We start from the raw sequence: 16,466 nt of genomic DNA, 5'->3' as shown, positions 1-16,466 counted from the left end.
CCCGTGCTCTCTGGAGGGTGCAGAGCAGAGGCACAGCACCTTCCCTCGCCCTCCAGCAGCCCTCCCAAGGCCAGGGCATGAATCCAACACACACACACACCTGAATATCAGAATCCCTTCCATGTCGGCCATCCCAAAGAATTCAGTGCCCCTGTGATAGGGATCTCAGTGCTCCCTTTCCCCTCCCGTGCGACAGGGACCTCACTCAGGGACATGCACAGGGCTTTTCCCACTCATTTCTCCAAACTTTGCTTGTAGGACTTTACACCTAATTGTATTTTTGTGAGGAAGCCCAGCAGGAACTACCATTCCTAGCTGCACAGCCTTGGGGAAAACTCAGACCCAGCCAGCTCTCTGCACCCAGACAACGTGAGCAGAGCTGCCACTGCCAAGGTGTCCATGGAAAAGCAACTCTCACTGCTGGTCATGTCTGGAGAGAAGTGCTCTGCAAATGCACCAGTGAATAACACTGTTATAAACTATAACAATTAAAACAATTTTATTTGGGGTTCAATCAATTTAGGTTGAGAAACAATAAGCAAAAACAGCGCTGGGTGCGCGGAGAACTCAATTGGTTCCACCACACGCACACCTGAGTCCTAAAAGCAGCATCTTTTATGCCCGGATCTTGACCAATCCCTTCTCGCCGATGTTCGTCCTGCCCTCTCCCCACCGGGCCGTTAGGGTACGCCTTCTCCTCCTACTGGCTCTCCTTTGGCGCGCTTTTCCAAATCTCAAGGTCTTGGCCTCCTTCGGCGGGCCTTCCCTGCCATGGTTTCGGGCCTTCCCTGCCATGGTTTCGCTTTCCTTATCTCCCTCGGCGGGCTTTTCCAGCAGCGATTGCCTCAGGGGAAGGGGGAGCCATCACATTGTCTTAAAGGAGAACCACACGCGCCCACTCACCACGACTGCGATACAGGTCCCAGATTTACACAGGGTACAACAATTACACTTACCACAGTACATTCTATTTTTGACATGAATCATGACTTGCGTTTATCACAACACTGAACAGGTATTAAAATATTCTATGAAAAAGAAAAATATAGTTTCGCAAATATTACTCATTTTCCTCAGCTGCTGGTTAATATACTGAATTTTGTCCTGCATGCAGTCTTCACTGCTACTTAAGGATAATGCACGTTCATAAATACATGAAAGAGTGCTTGCCCACTATTAGCCAACGACTGTAATAACTCTGAGATAATCCAGCAACTGAGTAAACCAAAACCCCCTCGTCATAACCCCCTCCCAAAGAGCGCGCAGGGGTATGGTCACAGCCAGAGTGGGGCTGCACCACTTGATAGAAGTATTTGCATTAATATTCCTTGAGTAGCTGACTACACTCCTGGGACATCAGAGGGAGTCAATGTACAGAGACTGTAGGTGTTTATGCAGTGTGCTAACTGTATTTGTATGTGTTCATTGCATTTAAGTGTATACGTAATAGATTTATTTAATTCTATGAAAAATGTGCCAGGAGATTTTTCAGTTTGTATCCATCTTCACCAAATGTAAATAAAACCAACCTCATTATGAACCCTGCATAGAGCATTGCTTCAATTCATACTGAAAACCGCTGCTGCCAAAATCGGTGTTATCTTATTTCTGCCACAATAATCGTATGAAATTATGTTGCTTAACAAAGCAAGAAATAAACATAGAAGAAAAACAGCGTCCAGGACTCCTGGAGTTAGCAGTACAGCCTGTGCAGATCCCAATACACCACTGCATACAATTCCTACCATAAGCAATATGCAGTATACCACTTATTTTTATGAGAAATTTCTTACCAGTGTCAGGCAGCAGGATGCTGCTACTGGGAGCACGGAGGATGCAAGTGCATCTCATAGTGAGCTGCATTCTGCAAGCAAGCTAGGGAATCTTATATTAATATAAACCAGGTACTTTTTATATTCTCCTTTCTAATACAAAGAATCACTTTTTATGCATTTGAACAGCTGAGCTCTGGAAAGGATGGGAGCGGGTGGCTGGGTATCAACTGCCTTTTGCCTGAGAAGTTGAAATAAGGACCACAAAGCAAGAAATCCTACAGCTCCAGTCACAAGAGCTTCTTTGCTCTGTCACTCAGGGGAAATCAATACCACTCTCAGCTGCAAAACGCAGCCCGTTGGCAGCAAATTGCTCATCTCCCCAGCTCCTTCCGAAACCCACACTGCTGCAGACCCTGAGCACTGGGCGGGAGCTGAACCACACAGAACAGACTCAAATGCACTAATAATCTACTAAGACAAGCAAAACCATAAAATATCAATCTTTCAGGCTATGGATATATGCTTACATGGGATGTCTCCCTCCTTCTGCACTTCTCAGGCTCTTATTCCCAGAGAATTCAAATACATGGAAAAAGAGATGAGGAGTTCAGTACTACTTCTCTGGCAGTCATCTTGGGTTTTATTCTAAATAGCTCTTGCCATTCCTTAATGTGGAAGAAAGGAGAAGGGGAAAAAATAACAAAAAAACAGGTATAGTGAGGAGGTTTATGTCCCAGACTAAATAAACACGCAGGATTATAGACACTGCCTGAACAGAACAGGTTTCCTGCCTGGGGCAAGGAAGGAAAGGAAGGTGAAAAACCCCTTTGCTACAGCACATCCAGTGACAGACATGGAGCAGCTTTTAGGTGCAATCTGTTTTTTTCAGGCACCAGCACCTCTGGAGCACTGAGTCTGGCCCCACTGCTAATTTGCTGGGCACACAGATGGGACTAGCAAACTGCTGAGCCAGTTTTCCAGATTTACTGCAGAAATCCTACTTTTGAAAACTTCATCCCTGCTGTGGGCATAATCAAGGGATAATTAGGACTTAGGGAAGCCTACAACCTTTCTGCTCTTTCTCTGCTTTTCATGAAAGGAGACAATAAGCGCTTGCACAGCATGCCGAAATCCTTTCCTTTAGTTTTGTTATCACCTTGCTAACTACTTTGCGGTTTTCAAATCGGGCTACAGAAAAAGGCTCCCTTTCTACCTCCTCCCCACACCCTTCCCCTAGCACAGTAAAAGTCGGCAGCAGATTTCTAATGATGATCACTTTTTCAGTTTCTAACATGATTATCAGTAAATGGCTCTCAGTGACTATTTGAAAGCATTTTCAAAATTTACTTTCAAATAACATTTATAAAGCCAATAAAATTCCTTTCAAAAAATCCAGGCATCCCTTTATGAAAACAAGTCGCTTCTGAAACAGCCTATTAACATCTTCACTTTTTGCCTTCACAGCTTCACAGCTCATTTTTTGACCTCTCCCCCACCGCAGCCAAGAGGACCAAGCCCAGAAAGCGGAGCCAACTGCTGTGGGAAGCAAGAGGACCTAAAACTTCAGCCCTGAACAGATTCATCGGATCAGCAGGGCATCACTGCTTCCCAGGCAATACACCTTTCCTCTCTGTTGGGCTTACTAGCTCCGCTGGGTGAGTGAACACACATGTTGGTGATTAAAGAAGTGGTGTTGGGGTGCAGGGAGCGGCCAGGACCTGGGAGCCCCCGGACACCAAGCACCCAGCCCCGGGTGAGCGCAGAGGCATCCCGGAGCAAAGGCAGAGCTCTCACCCAAGCAGATTGCACCGCCTTACACTGGTCCTTTCCAGCAATCCTCTCAGCTATTCCAGGCCATTAGGATGGCTCACAAGGTGTTTAAACAGTTTGGCTGTGTCCTCTGGATAATTATAATGAGCTACAGCTACTACCCCCCCCCCCCCGCCCCCTCCAAAAAAACAAAAAAGTGATTCTACTCATGCTGACTTCTCTGACTGCAGCACTCATCCTGTATCCTGGGAATACTTAGAAGAAGTAGGGGACCTCTTACCATAATGGGGAGGGGGGGAAGATAAAAGCAGCCCATTGTCACTGTTCGCTCCCCTTTCCATGTGCCTGCCTCCCCGAGATCTCCTGCAGCCTGGGAAAAACCACTCCAAGTCACAGCCGGGCGCCCCGCAGCAACACAGATGCCATTTATTACCAATTAATTCACTGTAAAGATCCTTTTGGGCTTGCAAATATGGAATGTAAAGTGACTGTAAGTGTGAATTATTAGCCTTTTATAACCTGTCTGTGTCACAAGTCGCTTCTCCAATGGCCGCTGCCACTGGCAGGTCAGCACACAGGGAGGGGAGGGTGAGCGTTCATTTTGCCCCCCGTGCTTTTCACTGCTCCTTGGTGGCAGGGCTGGATTTCAGCTCGGGTTTGCCCGAGACGGCTGCTCCATCTGCCAGCTCTGGGGACAGGATCGCCTCCTTCCCCTCGGCAGGGAGGCTCAGAGCCGGCCGGTGCCGACAGCCGCGGGGCTCAGCCCACCGCAGGCACCAGCTGCAGCATCTCCCCAGCCCGGAAGAAAGGCGCATCTTCCTCCCACCACAGCAATAAAACAAACTTTAAAAATCCTCCTGGGTGGGTGGTTATGCTGCGGGAATGGGGCTCCGGAGACACTAGAAACAGTGTGATCCCCCACGGGGATGCGATTTCGTGAGAGCTTTGCTCCCACTCAGGCACTGCTGCTTTGGGAGGAAATTGTTTTTATGAAACAATCACTCAACTTACATTAAGAAACATATCAGCAGGCTCTGCTGTTCCCAAGATGAATTGGACTTGAGCTTTTCCATGGCATGCCACCTGCTTTTAGCCAGGGGCCCAGAAAGGACAAGGAAACATGGAAAACACCTCATAGAGCAGAACAGAAATAGGGAGCGACTCAGCTGGCCAGGACCAAGCAATGGCAGAAAGATCTTTCTGCACCGGCAGGAAACACCAAAGGACACGCAATGTCACAGGGCTGGTAAGCAGCACATCCTGTGCAGTGGTGTAATTCATTAGTTGTTGTTGTTATTATTAATATTAATCTTTGTCTACAGCTGTAGTCATGTCTACATTTGCTTCTAGAAAAATAAAATAATATAACATTGTTGTTTGTATAATATAACATTATTATTTGTATTTTTCTGGAAGCAAATGCAGACATGACATACAGCAGTGGATAAAGATGGCATTGTACCCAGTACAGCACCATCCTTAATGGATTTGGCTGGCAGGGCACTGCAAAACAATTTATTAGCAATCCCTATCACCATCATCCTTGGCCAGCTATAATGACTATATTACTCTAGCATAAAGAACAATACCATAGATGCTTGATATATGAAGTACAAAATGTGTTTTCCTAAACATCTGCGAAGCAGGCAAGCAACAAATTAACTTGTTGTAATTAAGTCTGATAATGCGATGATTTGAGCATGACCTTCGTAAAAAGGGCAAAAAAAAAATCTACCATCACTCATTAATGTTAATAAAGCAGTTGAACCCTTTACTAACTAGATGTCCATCAACGGTACATTGCCAAATTGCTACACAGGTAGTCTTAATTAGCAACTAGCAGGGCAGGTCACACTACACATGGGCTATATAGCAAAGAGTTCAGTTTTAGGCATTAAGAACTGCATTAGAAGCAAGGCAAGAGCTTCACTGGTTTGTCACCCAAATCCAGATGGAAACAGCCAGGGTAACCCTCCGCAAACACCCCAGGACAAATCCGGAGGAGATGAGGGAAGAGCTGCAGCTCGGAGAAATGGGGAGGAACTGTGGGAGGGGAACAGTGCGGGGTTTATGGAGGTGGCACCATCTGCCAAGTGACCAAGCACAGCCAACACCCACCCTGGGCAAGCAGCTGCTGAGGTCCAACAGAAACAGCCTGTGCGGGAATTCGTTACATTTGCCTTTTTTAAAAAACAGATGGGACATTGTCTGAGCATGACACAGCATTTTAACGTGTCCAGAAATTATCTGGACCTCTCCTATCTGCTACCCACTGCGAAAGGTGTTGTGGATTCAGCACAGACCCTCCAAGCTGGCAGGGGACTGGGACCCACGAGGGGCAAGCAGACAACCTAGCAGCCTGTCACACCTGTGGGAGCCACAAGACCACCCAAAAATGGTCCAAAACACCTGAAATTAGCCAGTGAGGCACCACCTCATCACAAAGCTGGGTCTTGATACTCCTCCCTGCCCTCCTCTGCCAAGCCCTAGAACACTCCTTGTCAGCATAGCAAGAAAAACAGATGGTATTAAAAAAGCCATATCTGAAGTGCTGGATCACAGCTCAGCTTCCCAGCTTTGGTGCACCCAGGGCTGCTGGAGGATTCAGCACCAGAAGACTGAACTTTCCATTTGGCATGCAGAGCCCAGCCAGAAACCATAGACTGCAAAACATCAGGCACCAACAAGAGACATCACAGACAGGTTTAATTAGTGGCAATGTCCTCTCTACATTACTCAATTTTGCAGGACAAAGATGTGGCTTAAATCATGTTTTAATGGGTGAATAACTAAGGAGAACTACAGAGCTATTAAAAAACAATCTTAGCTGTGCCCGCTGCACCCCAGTGCCACAGAATTAGGATCTGCAGTGAGCACACCATGCTGGGGAAGCAAAAGTTGTATTGAGAAATAACAAAAAAAAGAGCACATTAAATCACGCCTGTGCTGTGGAGGGTTGCAGGGGGTTTGTAAAGCCCAGTTTCTTAAAAAGTAACTTTGGCTGATAGCGCGGATAGGTGGCTGATGCCCCCTTGATAGGAAAGTTCTCCCCTGTCAGGGTGATCTAATATTTGTCGCTTGCTATTCCTCTCATTTTCCCATGGCATTTCAGTGCAGGGCCATAGCTATAAACAATAACAGGGGGTTTATGGCCAAACTTCAGATTGCTCTCGCCTTCTCTACCGCTAACTTCCTTATTTTCTTACTGGAGAGAGAAGGAAATGAAGGTGGTGGCATTTACAACACAAACCCAGCACTAAATTCACCTGAGAACGGCACCAGTTAAGACACCAGGCTGGAGTCACAAGTGCTTTAAAGTAAGAATGAGGCAAGAAGTCAGTTTAAAAAGTAGGAAAAAAAAAATTTTCTCAAAATAAAAAGAAAGGTTCTCTGGAAATCAAATAGGTTCACATCCTCACGTGCAAAACAAAAAACACCTTTAAAAGGGTGCTTTGTAGTATAAACCACAAATACATCTAAATTATCTTTAGTTAGTAAATTTATGAATATATTTTACTGCCCTAATGCAAACAATACCTTACCCTAGACGGCCCCTTCGAGGTCTAAGCAAGCTAAATCTTACCATCCTCTGTTTTAGAACGATAACAAGCATCTGCTTTCTAATTTCCACAGCAGAAACATGACCAAGGCCATGAAACTCGCTGCCACCCGCGAAGCACCGGAGCAGCTCGAGCCCCCAGCTGCCTCCCTGAGGCCGAGCGCTGGCCCCTTCAGCACAAGGTCCCCACTCCCCCAGGGCAGGGGTGCACACAGGGTACAGACCCTTCTTTCTAATTTAAAAGCAAACCAGGCTTTGGCTGCTTTTCTGAACGCACTTTCCACCACCACGGGTATGCCCAGCTCCTGTGCCATACCCTGATGGGAGGTAAGAAGCCTGCTTGCTTTTTTGCCTTGGAAAAAATAAAGAGAATACTGCAGACTTAAATATTTTTTTTCAAGGCTGGGCTGTGCAGATTTACCCACCCCAGTGCCTGGGGAGCTACTGGCAAGGGGGTCTGGGCACAGGCGGGCTCAGCAGCTGCACCTTGGTGGGAGGATGCTCGACTGCATCACTCGACATTTAACGATGCTACGTACGGCACTGCTGCCCGCAACCAGAACAGCCCTGCTGGAGCATGCGGCAGACTCCTCACTTCGCTGGCTTTCATTACAGCAAATTCCCAGTGACAGCCCAGACCCCCAAACCACCTCATCTCTGAAACAGCCAGAGGCTAAGAGGTAAAATACAAACATTGTCAGGACAGTTCAGTATTAGCAGTCTAACATCATTATAGAGCTAAGTGCTAGGGAAGAAATCCAATGAGCCATCTGCAGAAAGAATAGGTATTACACACCCCTAACAGGCACAGCCGATAAATATATTTATCAGTTTAGAAATGTTAAATGAGTCTATGAGTCTGTTCCATTTCATTTCTCTCTCAGAATATTTCTCTAGATAAATATAAGGAGGTTGAAAGCTTTTCATCTCTGCAGCTTGTTAAGAATCTAGATTAAAAAAAAAACCAAAACAAAACAACTGAAAAATAAAAATCCAAGGGTCTCTGCAGGGTCTTTTTCTAAGGCGTGCTCACTATAGGAAAATGCACACCCAGCCCTTTGCAATCCCCTGCTTTCAAGTTCATGGAACACCTGAATAAGCTTGCTTATTATTAAGAGTCAAAATAATCCATGAGCAGAGGGCTGTGGACGGACACCCTAGTACAGACAAACTATCTCCCCGTTCTTACCGAGACCTACCCTCAGGCACAGTCCCTATCCTGGCGAAGAAGTGCTCTTACTGTAACTCTGTGTTTATCTCCCCCAGATTCCCACCCGCCCTTGCTCTGCTGGGCTGGCCAGGGTTACCGCAGTGTCCCCAAGGCCAAGGCCACCAGCAGCACCAGCCGTTCCGGGTGCCAGGTATCCAACCACACCGCCACTTTGTGCCCCAGCGGCACTACCTCCTGCTTTGCTGCGGGGTGCTCAGGAAGGAAAGCAGCCGGTGTCTTACAGTGTGTGGGGGTTAGACGCTGCAGACATGGGACCCCAGCTCCTCCGGCCCCATGAGGGAGCTGGGGAAGGGGAGGGATTGCTGGGACAGGGCTGGAAGGCACGCAATCAAAACCCCTCGGCTGTGTCTATGGCATGCATGAGCTACACGCTCCTATAGAAAAGACAGGAAAACACCCCACATCCAGCACCACATGGACACCATCACATTGAAGCCTTTGCCTCACCTCAGCTTTAAACCTCCTTTTGCAGAGCCTCAGCGGAAAGGCAAATGATGGGTTTAATGCTGGCAGAGGTGATACTTTATTAAGGCTCAGGAGCAGGTTTGAACCATAACGGCTGTCATTCACAAAGCGATCTGCCTTCCAGACCTGGCAGGAGACAGCCACCCGGGGGAAGGACAAGAGCTGACTCCTCAACCCCAAGCTTCTGCCAAATACATCAGCTATTTATTGCAAAAGACGGTGAAAAAGGAATGCTTAAAAAAATAAATTGTAGTTCATTTTTTAACTACTTTAAAGCAGCCTGTCCCCAGAAAGAATTGTTTAAACATGGAGCGTGTAAAAGTAATCATATTCATATCCACTTTGTCTTCAGGAAATGATTCCCAGGACGTTAGCCTTGTGTCGGGGATAGGAAACTCCCAGGACTCACAGCAAGCAGGTTCCCTCACCCCTTTACTTTAATTACACTTGCCTTCCTAAAACTGCAGTGTGAATGCTAGACATGGACTTGGTCCCACGTTGAACCGGTTTTGTAATCCCCAGCACCCCAGAGGTCATGCAGATTGTCTGGGGTGTCTTTTTATTCTCAGCCTTATAAATGATTGATTTAGTTCATCCCTAATACAGCAGGGGAAACTCAAGTTTTGCTTGTATGATACTCATAAATGATGCATCAATGCAATTCATGATTCATTTCTACATGCTTTTTACATACCTATCCATCACTTCAAGCATCGCCAGGCACGGAAACCGCACAGCCTCCCCAGGGGAGCCCCCAGGCACCTCCAAAGGTCGGGCAGCTGTAAATCAGGAGGACGCTTTGCCCTGGGAACTCTCTAGCTCGTGCAGAGCTGCACCGCAGTGCTCTGAGTGCAGGAGTGAAGCGAAGGTATGGTTTGCAAAGGAATCTGAGCGAGTCATACACCCCAGCAGCATTCCCAGGCTCACCCTCCCAAAGTTCACAGCCCAGGTGCTTAGACCCAGCTGCTCCGAAGCCATCATCCACCGCTGCCAGCAGCCCATGGCATGCAAACCTCGCCAGGCCAGATGTTTGGAGCCACCGTGCAACAGCTGGGATAGCTATCCAGTACATTATTTCACTTTTCACATTGGTAATGGATGAGGACTGTGTGTGTCTAATGATTTCGATCTGCACCAAGCTTTCTCCTCTCTTGTTACCTTCCTAGGGAATCAAAGGACAAGATTCACACGGTACAAGTCTGCGTTCCCACCTTGAACTCATTTGCTTCTGCAACCAGCTGCCATTTTATATGCAAAGCTAGACAAAACACCGCACTAAAGGAAAAAATTTGTAAATGCTAAATTGCAGTCACAAGTCAAAGGCTGTGAGAGAAAAGGGTCCTATGGTGAGGTATACATCCAAACCTCTTTCAGAAATGCATTTGTTTAAGCAAGTTAAACCACCTACAATTGTTGTTAGTAAATCAGACATGTTCTTGAAGTTACTTTGGTGCCAGGGTTTTGAAAATTATCCCAGCTTAACCAAGATACTTTGGCAAAAATGTATAATAGAGAGGAGCAGAGCTTTTTGCTGGGGAGAGGGGAAGCCTGTGTCCCACCAGCATGCCCCAGCTATGGCTGGTGATGGATGTCACAGGCCAGACTGTGAACACATTACCCACCTCACTGGGAACCACTCACCAGAGTCTGCTTAGGCTGGTACCAAAGCCTGCAGCTTGGCACCACCATTAGTGAGCTCTGCTCTGAACCGCTGCCATGGAGCGCCGGGGCCAGCCAGACCCCGCCGGTGCTGGACCACGAGCCGCTCCGGGAGGGGATGGATGCTTCCAGCTCTTCGCACCACAACCAGGACCCTGTATGCTCAGTGCTTTTTGAAACAGGGACCCAAATAATCCATTTTTGCAGAAGAGATAGCCCTACATAATTATCTGTCCTTTGCACTGCCAGGCAATGTATATTAAAATGTTTGCATAAAGAATACTGCAATAAGTCTAGTTTTGATTTATTTTTTGCCTTCTGGAAAGCATAAAAACCAGAAGTGAATAGAATAACCAACAGAAGATAAAAATTCTCATCATCTTTCTTTTAAATTGAAGTTTACCTAAGTTACACAAATGCAGCATTTTAGCAGCACCTTTTACACTTCAAAGGGTTTCTATGTTTATATTAAAACCCTGATCAGTGGGATTTATTTTTTAACTAATTCCATTTGCAGGAACAAATCAGAGATATAGCATTTTAGTGAGGTTTTTCTTTATGTTTTCTGTTTGACAGGCAAAGGGAAAACATCGGTCACCAAGTCCTACAGTTCATTCTATCAAACTCAGAGCTCTGACTAAGCGTGGATTTGTAGCACGCTGTGCCCCACATCCAACCCTGAGAAACACAACTGCCAAAATTACTGAACATGCAACGTCCACCGTGCTTTGAATCGCAGCCAGCTGGTGCGGCAGTTCGGGCTTTAAAATTCACACGGAGTAACCAGAGTTCACATGTGATGCACTGACAGCGGCCGCACCGTCACAGCCCACAGCTGCGCAGGAACAGCGTTCAAAACCACCTGTGTCTTTCTCACAGAAGATCAACAGGAACATCCTAATCCTTAGAAAAATAAAGTAGCATTTCAAAAGGGATATTTGAAAAACTGCACTCAACCATACTATAGCGTTGAGAGTTTATCCACCTGTGTCAGCGCAGAGGTGCCAGTTGGAAGATGGGGCAAACCCCTCCGGGTCTGCCAGTCCTCACCAGAAGCGTGTTAGCGAAGCAGTGGAGATAAATTGGGACAGACTGTGCTCATGCTCACGTCCTGCGGCATGGGGAAGCAAGTGTGCCTCGCCTGGCTTGTGCACAGTGCTCCTGCTGCCGGGCCAGCGTCAAAAACGGCAGCGACACAGCAGTCAGCGTTCGTGCCGGCGTAGTCTGCACTGTACAGTTCTGCTGTAATTAAACATTTAAGAAAAAAAATGAAAGTTATATAGTTGCTTCTTGCTGATACTAAGCTTTCTTTGAATGGACGCTTTTATTTTGACATAATGGTATAAACATGTCATAATTCTTATTTAAAAAAAAAAAAAAAAGAGCAAAACCTACATAAACCATAAACCAGAACTTCACAGCAGTAAGTCAACATAGCTCAGCTTAGTGCAATTAATCTTACTCCACTTGCCAAGGCTATAGTTAACGTTAAAATGACCTGCTAACTGCAAAAGGACCTGTTAACCCATTTTCTCAAGCAGGTTGCCAAAAATCTCTGAGGGAACGAAGTGCTGAAGTTCCCCCAGTATCAAGTCACCCCCATGCTCCTGTGGCACAACTGGGCTTTCCCCGTTGCTGGATCACCCAAGAATAACTTGTGATGAAACACCAACATTTAATCGCTACCTTGGTCAGAATTTACCTCTTGGGAAAGCATGTTTGGGCAGGATTTGCCCGCGGAAAGGTTGCATATGTGCAGAAGCCCTGCACAACGCTCCCCGGGCAGTGGGTCAGCACTCATTCCCTCAGCCATTGACAAACGTTTCCCTTGTCCTTGAGATTTTTCCATTAAATACACCCCTGTCTCTTGTAGAGAGCAAGCTTGACCTTTTCTATAGAATTAAGAGCCAATTTATTGCATATTTTAAATTCATAATGAGATCAAAAAGGATAATGCTAAGATGACCTGGAGATCAGCCCAAGACATGAGAGATAATTGTTTCCTTAATTGCGGTGCCTGAATTAAATTACTTTTGCACTCTGTGTACTCAGATGATATGTAAAATGGAGGTGTCGGCAGCCCATGGTCATTAATACCCGGCTGGCAGCTCCTGCAGGATTTGGGGAGTTAACCTCTTGGCTGTGCTCAGGCGATCGCATCCCTGCGCCTCCGCCCCTCGCCCGCTCGCCAGCACGGACCAGACCGCAGCCCCCACTCCCCACTCCCCACAGCGGCTCACCCGCGCCGTCACTTGTGCCAGAGCCACCAAATCCCAGCCAGGGACAGCTGCATTTCACACTCCATTCCCAGTAATTAAATTTAACCCAGACTTTGCTCAGGTGAGGGAAAAACACCCAAGCATACATATAGTGAGAGGTGTTCAGAGAAGGACCAGAGGCTGCACACATCACCCACCTTTGCTTCCGAAAGAAATTTTTTTCTCTCATTTGAGAGCGATACCTGAAGTTGTTCATTTTCGCTTAGAAAATAAACACTTTCTTAAAAACAGCCAACTGTTCTGTATCAGGAAAAATAAGCCACATTGCCTGTAGGGGAAGTTTTGTTCAATGATACAGATAGCTCCCAGAGAAACGGGTGCATTAGGGCTTATCTGGCACCCACAGGCACAGGGACAGGTGCTGACTTGCTGTAAAGCCAGAGACATCAGGCTTTACAAAAGTGGTTTACTTTACGAAGGCTTGATAAATTATTGTCTAAGGTTTTAATGAGTGGAAAATCAATAGTTATAGGCTGGCTGGGTGCTTATAAATGATGCTAATAGGTAAGCAGGCATCCTGCTGGTGCCCTCACGTCCCTCCGTAGCACGTAGCACACTTGGTAATGTTTTTACAACACCTATGAACTATTTATTAAGCACTTGCACTTACATTTTGCAAGTCTACTGTTTTCCCAGTGAGAGTTTAATATACAACCAGGGAGTTATTCGCTAATCGAGCATAGACACGTCATGCCAGCTGAAACATCCTTTCCTGGAAAAGGGGGCTCCAGCCCCAGGGATTATAGTCACTGCTCTTCACTCCATCATTCAAAAGCTGCATCTTGATCTTCTGCAGATACCCTTTTTCCAAAATGCAATGGAAAAAATAGAATTATGACACAGAATTGCAAGCATAAGCCCACAGCTGACCATGATCATTTGTTTTGGAAATGCAGGTTAAAATTTCAAAAGGTACCAGGAGATTTTGACTTGAGACCCCTGCAGAGTCCCTGATTGCCAAGAGCAGACACAAAACCAACATGTTGCTGTTCATTAGACATGTTTGGAAAATGCTGAACAGTGTTAACAGCACACAAGGACAGACAGGTCTCACCACAGTGCTCCAAAACTGCAGTGAGTTGGAGTCACAGGCATTTTATGGTATTGTCACAGAAGCCTCCGGTTTCCTTTCCAGCTCCAAGAGCGAGCACTGGAAGCATCACGATGCTCCCAAAAGCATTGCTGGGTTCATCCCACCATCCCAACTGCACCAAGTGATGCTTGAAGACACCATCACCAGTGAGAGCTTCAGTGATGGAGAGGGGCTTGTCGCAGGAGGAGAGTCAGAGATCACTCAGATCTGATTTAGTAGTTAGTTTATTGAGTCCTAATCAGTAAATTTAGGTATGTAAAATATTTAATAAGTATAGGTGGATTGGTGGTCAATACTCCACTATTTACTACACTTAATCTTTGTATCCCATACTAACTTTATCACTTAAGGTTACTATACATATCTTAAATGTTGCATGCATGCAAAAAATGTCACTTACTGACCTGGGTACCAGGTGCCAGGTACAGGATCTCTCAGTCTTGAGGGGTAACGTCCAGAGGTGTCCCTAGCCAAGGGGAGATCGCTGCCGCGCAGCCAGCTGCTGTGGATGGAGAGCTCCACCGACCCTGGCGGCTGCAGACACTGAGAGCATGAAGTGGCTGATCCGTAAGTCAGATACTCTGCTGTGTTCGTGCAGTTCCAGGTGCTTATCAGCCCACTCTCCAGCCACAGTGGGGTTTGGGTTTTTCATGGAAAGCCTCAGACAACAGGATTAACTTTGCTGAGCATTCGCCTGGACCACAGCTCAGGTGGTTCAAACAGGAGAAGTGCATCCATCACAGGGTTCCGGCTCCCAGCTTGCAGGGAAGACAAGACAGATCAAAAATGCAACCAGGCAAATAGACACGGCTGCATGAAGTTGCATGTCCCACAGAGCTTCCCATGCTCCGTCCTGAGACAAAGCCACGTGGTGCTTCTCCCTTGCTTTGCTTGAAGGAAAAACTTCTGTTTTCCCAAACTGCGCATTTTCAAAGACAACACCACATAATTTGTCCTGTTTCTTCCATAACATCACTATACTTGAAATAAAAAAAATAATTCATGAACCAACAAATTCCTACCAGAACTCCACCAGGTTCAGGCCCACACAGCAGGCAGATCAAGTACCCTGCTGCTTCTGCAGCGAGAGGCAGAGTCCCACCATGAACCCAGCACCGGAATTCTCCCCCAGCCTCACCTGAAGAGTTGGATGTCCCACTGCCGTTATCCCAGGGGTCTCTACGTATGCTGACTAATTTAGACATAATATACTCTACTGCACCTCCAGTACAGCAAGTCATTATTTACAGGGGGGAAAATTAATTTACATTGAAGGTCCCCAAAAAACAGATTTTATCATGTCCTGGTTTCATGGTTAAACAATGACACGCTATAACTGTTTCTTATAAGGAATGCAAGCATCCCACCGAAAGCTGCCTGCGTTGGCATGTCATCGTTTGAGTACAGGCTCTAAAACAGAAATCCACCCCACTGGTGACACCAAATCCTCTGTCTTTTGCCCTTTCCTTGTTTAATCACTCTGCTTCCTCATCTGTCCTTCTGCACATCCCCAGTCATTTGCAGGACGAGCATCTCGTGCACTTGTACAGCACCAGCACAGCGAGGTCCCCATCCTGCTTGGGGCTGTAAGTGTCACTGCAGTGTACACAAAAGCCTCGTGGCTTTTTGCCCATAAATAATCTATCACTGGCCATTTGCCAGCTGACTGTAGCAAAGTGGTATTTTAAAACCATTCATACTAGATGATTAGCTAATACTTGTTGAGCCAGCAGTGTGAAAATTAGATGATTTAGCTTCATATGGAAGTCAACCCTCTAATCAATGTGCTTCAGTTCATGCAATTCATATTGAATTCATAAGTACAACAATAACTGGTGAAGATTACAGTTCTGTACCTGACAGCTCACAACAGCTTTACAGTAATAGAGCTGGGGCTTAAATAACCTTTTAAAAATAGCCCACTGCTATCCTCCTTAAAGAGTGAAATAGCTGCAAGAAGATCATAATTTTTAATCTGTTATTCCTATTGATTATTTGCACAAGAGCAGCAAGGAATGGATCATCCTGGAAGAAATATCCTCCCCCTGCCGGGGGGGGGGGGGGGGGAACAGGATCACAGTCACTGCAGCAGCACTTCCCTCCCACCACACGTTCTCTGGAGACTTGTCATAAATGACTAGTGATAGGAAATATTTGGCTTCTTCCAAAATCTTGGTTTTCATTGACCAAACATCCCAAGAGTTACACACCCACCCCAGTGACCTGTGGTTTCTGCTCTGGCTGCAGAGAGCCACAGCTGGACGGGCCCTTGAGATCCTGCAGGGCTTTGAGCAACGTGAGAACCTTTCAGGTCTTGTCCCAGGTGAGTCCACTAAGAGTTTCCTCTTGTTACAGAGTACAAAAGAGCATCCTTACCAGATACCTGGCGGTGACTTCTCTGAGACCCAAAGGGGGTGTCAGTCCTGAAAAAATTTCTTTGCAGAGGGAGTAGAAGCATCCTTTGTTCTTCTGGGCCAGAAACACTTCAGGCAGCCCTAGTTTCCCTGTATGGCGAGAAAGCAACACGCCAGCTGGCTTTAATGGTCACATTGCCAGGAGGGTGCTTCTGCTCAGAATTTCCTCAGTGGGGTTAGGGGTTCAGCACAAGGCTCCTTTAAGAGTCCCAACTGCAGGG

General features: G+C 46.5%; 1 long non-coding RNA gene across 11 annotated transcripts in view; it reads right to left on the bottom strand.

Moving 5' to 3' along the window:
* Nucleotides 1–498: 498 nt before the first annotated feature.
* LOC119146801 overlaps nucleotides 499–16,466 on the bottom strand; it is a 32,260-nt gene continuing 16,292 nt past the window's right edge. For 5 of the 11 annotated variants that reach the window (XR_005103833.1, XR_005103834.1, XR_005103840.1 and 2 more), the window contains 4 exons: nucleotides 16,208–16,335; nucleotides 14,236–14,811; nucleotides 9,495–11,701; nucleotides 8,061–8,926 (listed from right to left, as the gene is read on the bottom strand). This is a non-coding gene — a long non-coding RNA (uncharacterized LOC119146801). Of the gene's footprint in view, nucleotides 2,441–8,060; nucleotides 8,927–9,494; nucleotides 11,702–14,235; nucleotides 14,812–16,207; nucleotides 16,336–16,466 lie in introns of those variants that run through there. The other 6 variants (XR_005103832.1, XR_005103838.1, XR_005103835.1 and 3 more) reach the window with 6 other exon arrangements.

The sequence above is a fragment of the Falco rusticolus genome, chromosome 4, assembly GCF_015220075.1.
Source record: "Falco rusticolus isolate bFalRus1 chromosome 4, bFalRus1.pri, whole genome shotgun sequence".
Lineage (NCBI taxonomy): Eukaryota > Metazoa > Chordata > Aves > Falconiformes > Falconidae > Falco > Falco rusticolus.
This window is presented reverse-complemented; position numbering and strand designations above follow the sequence as displayed.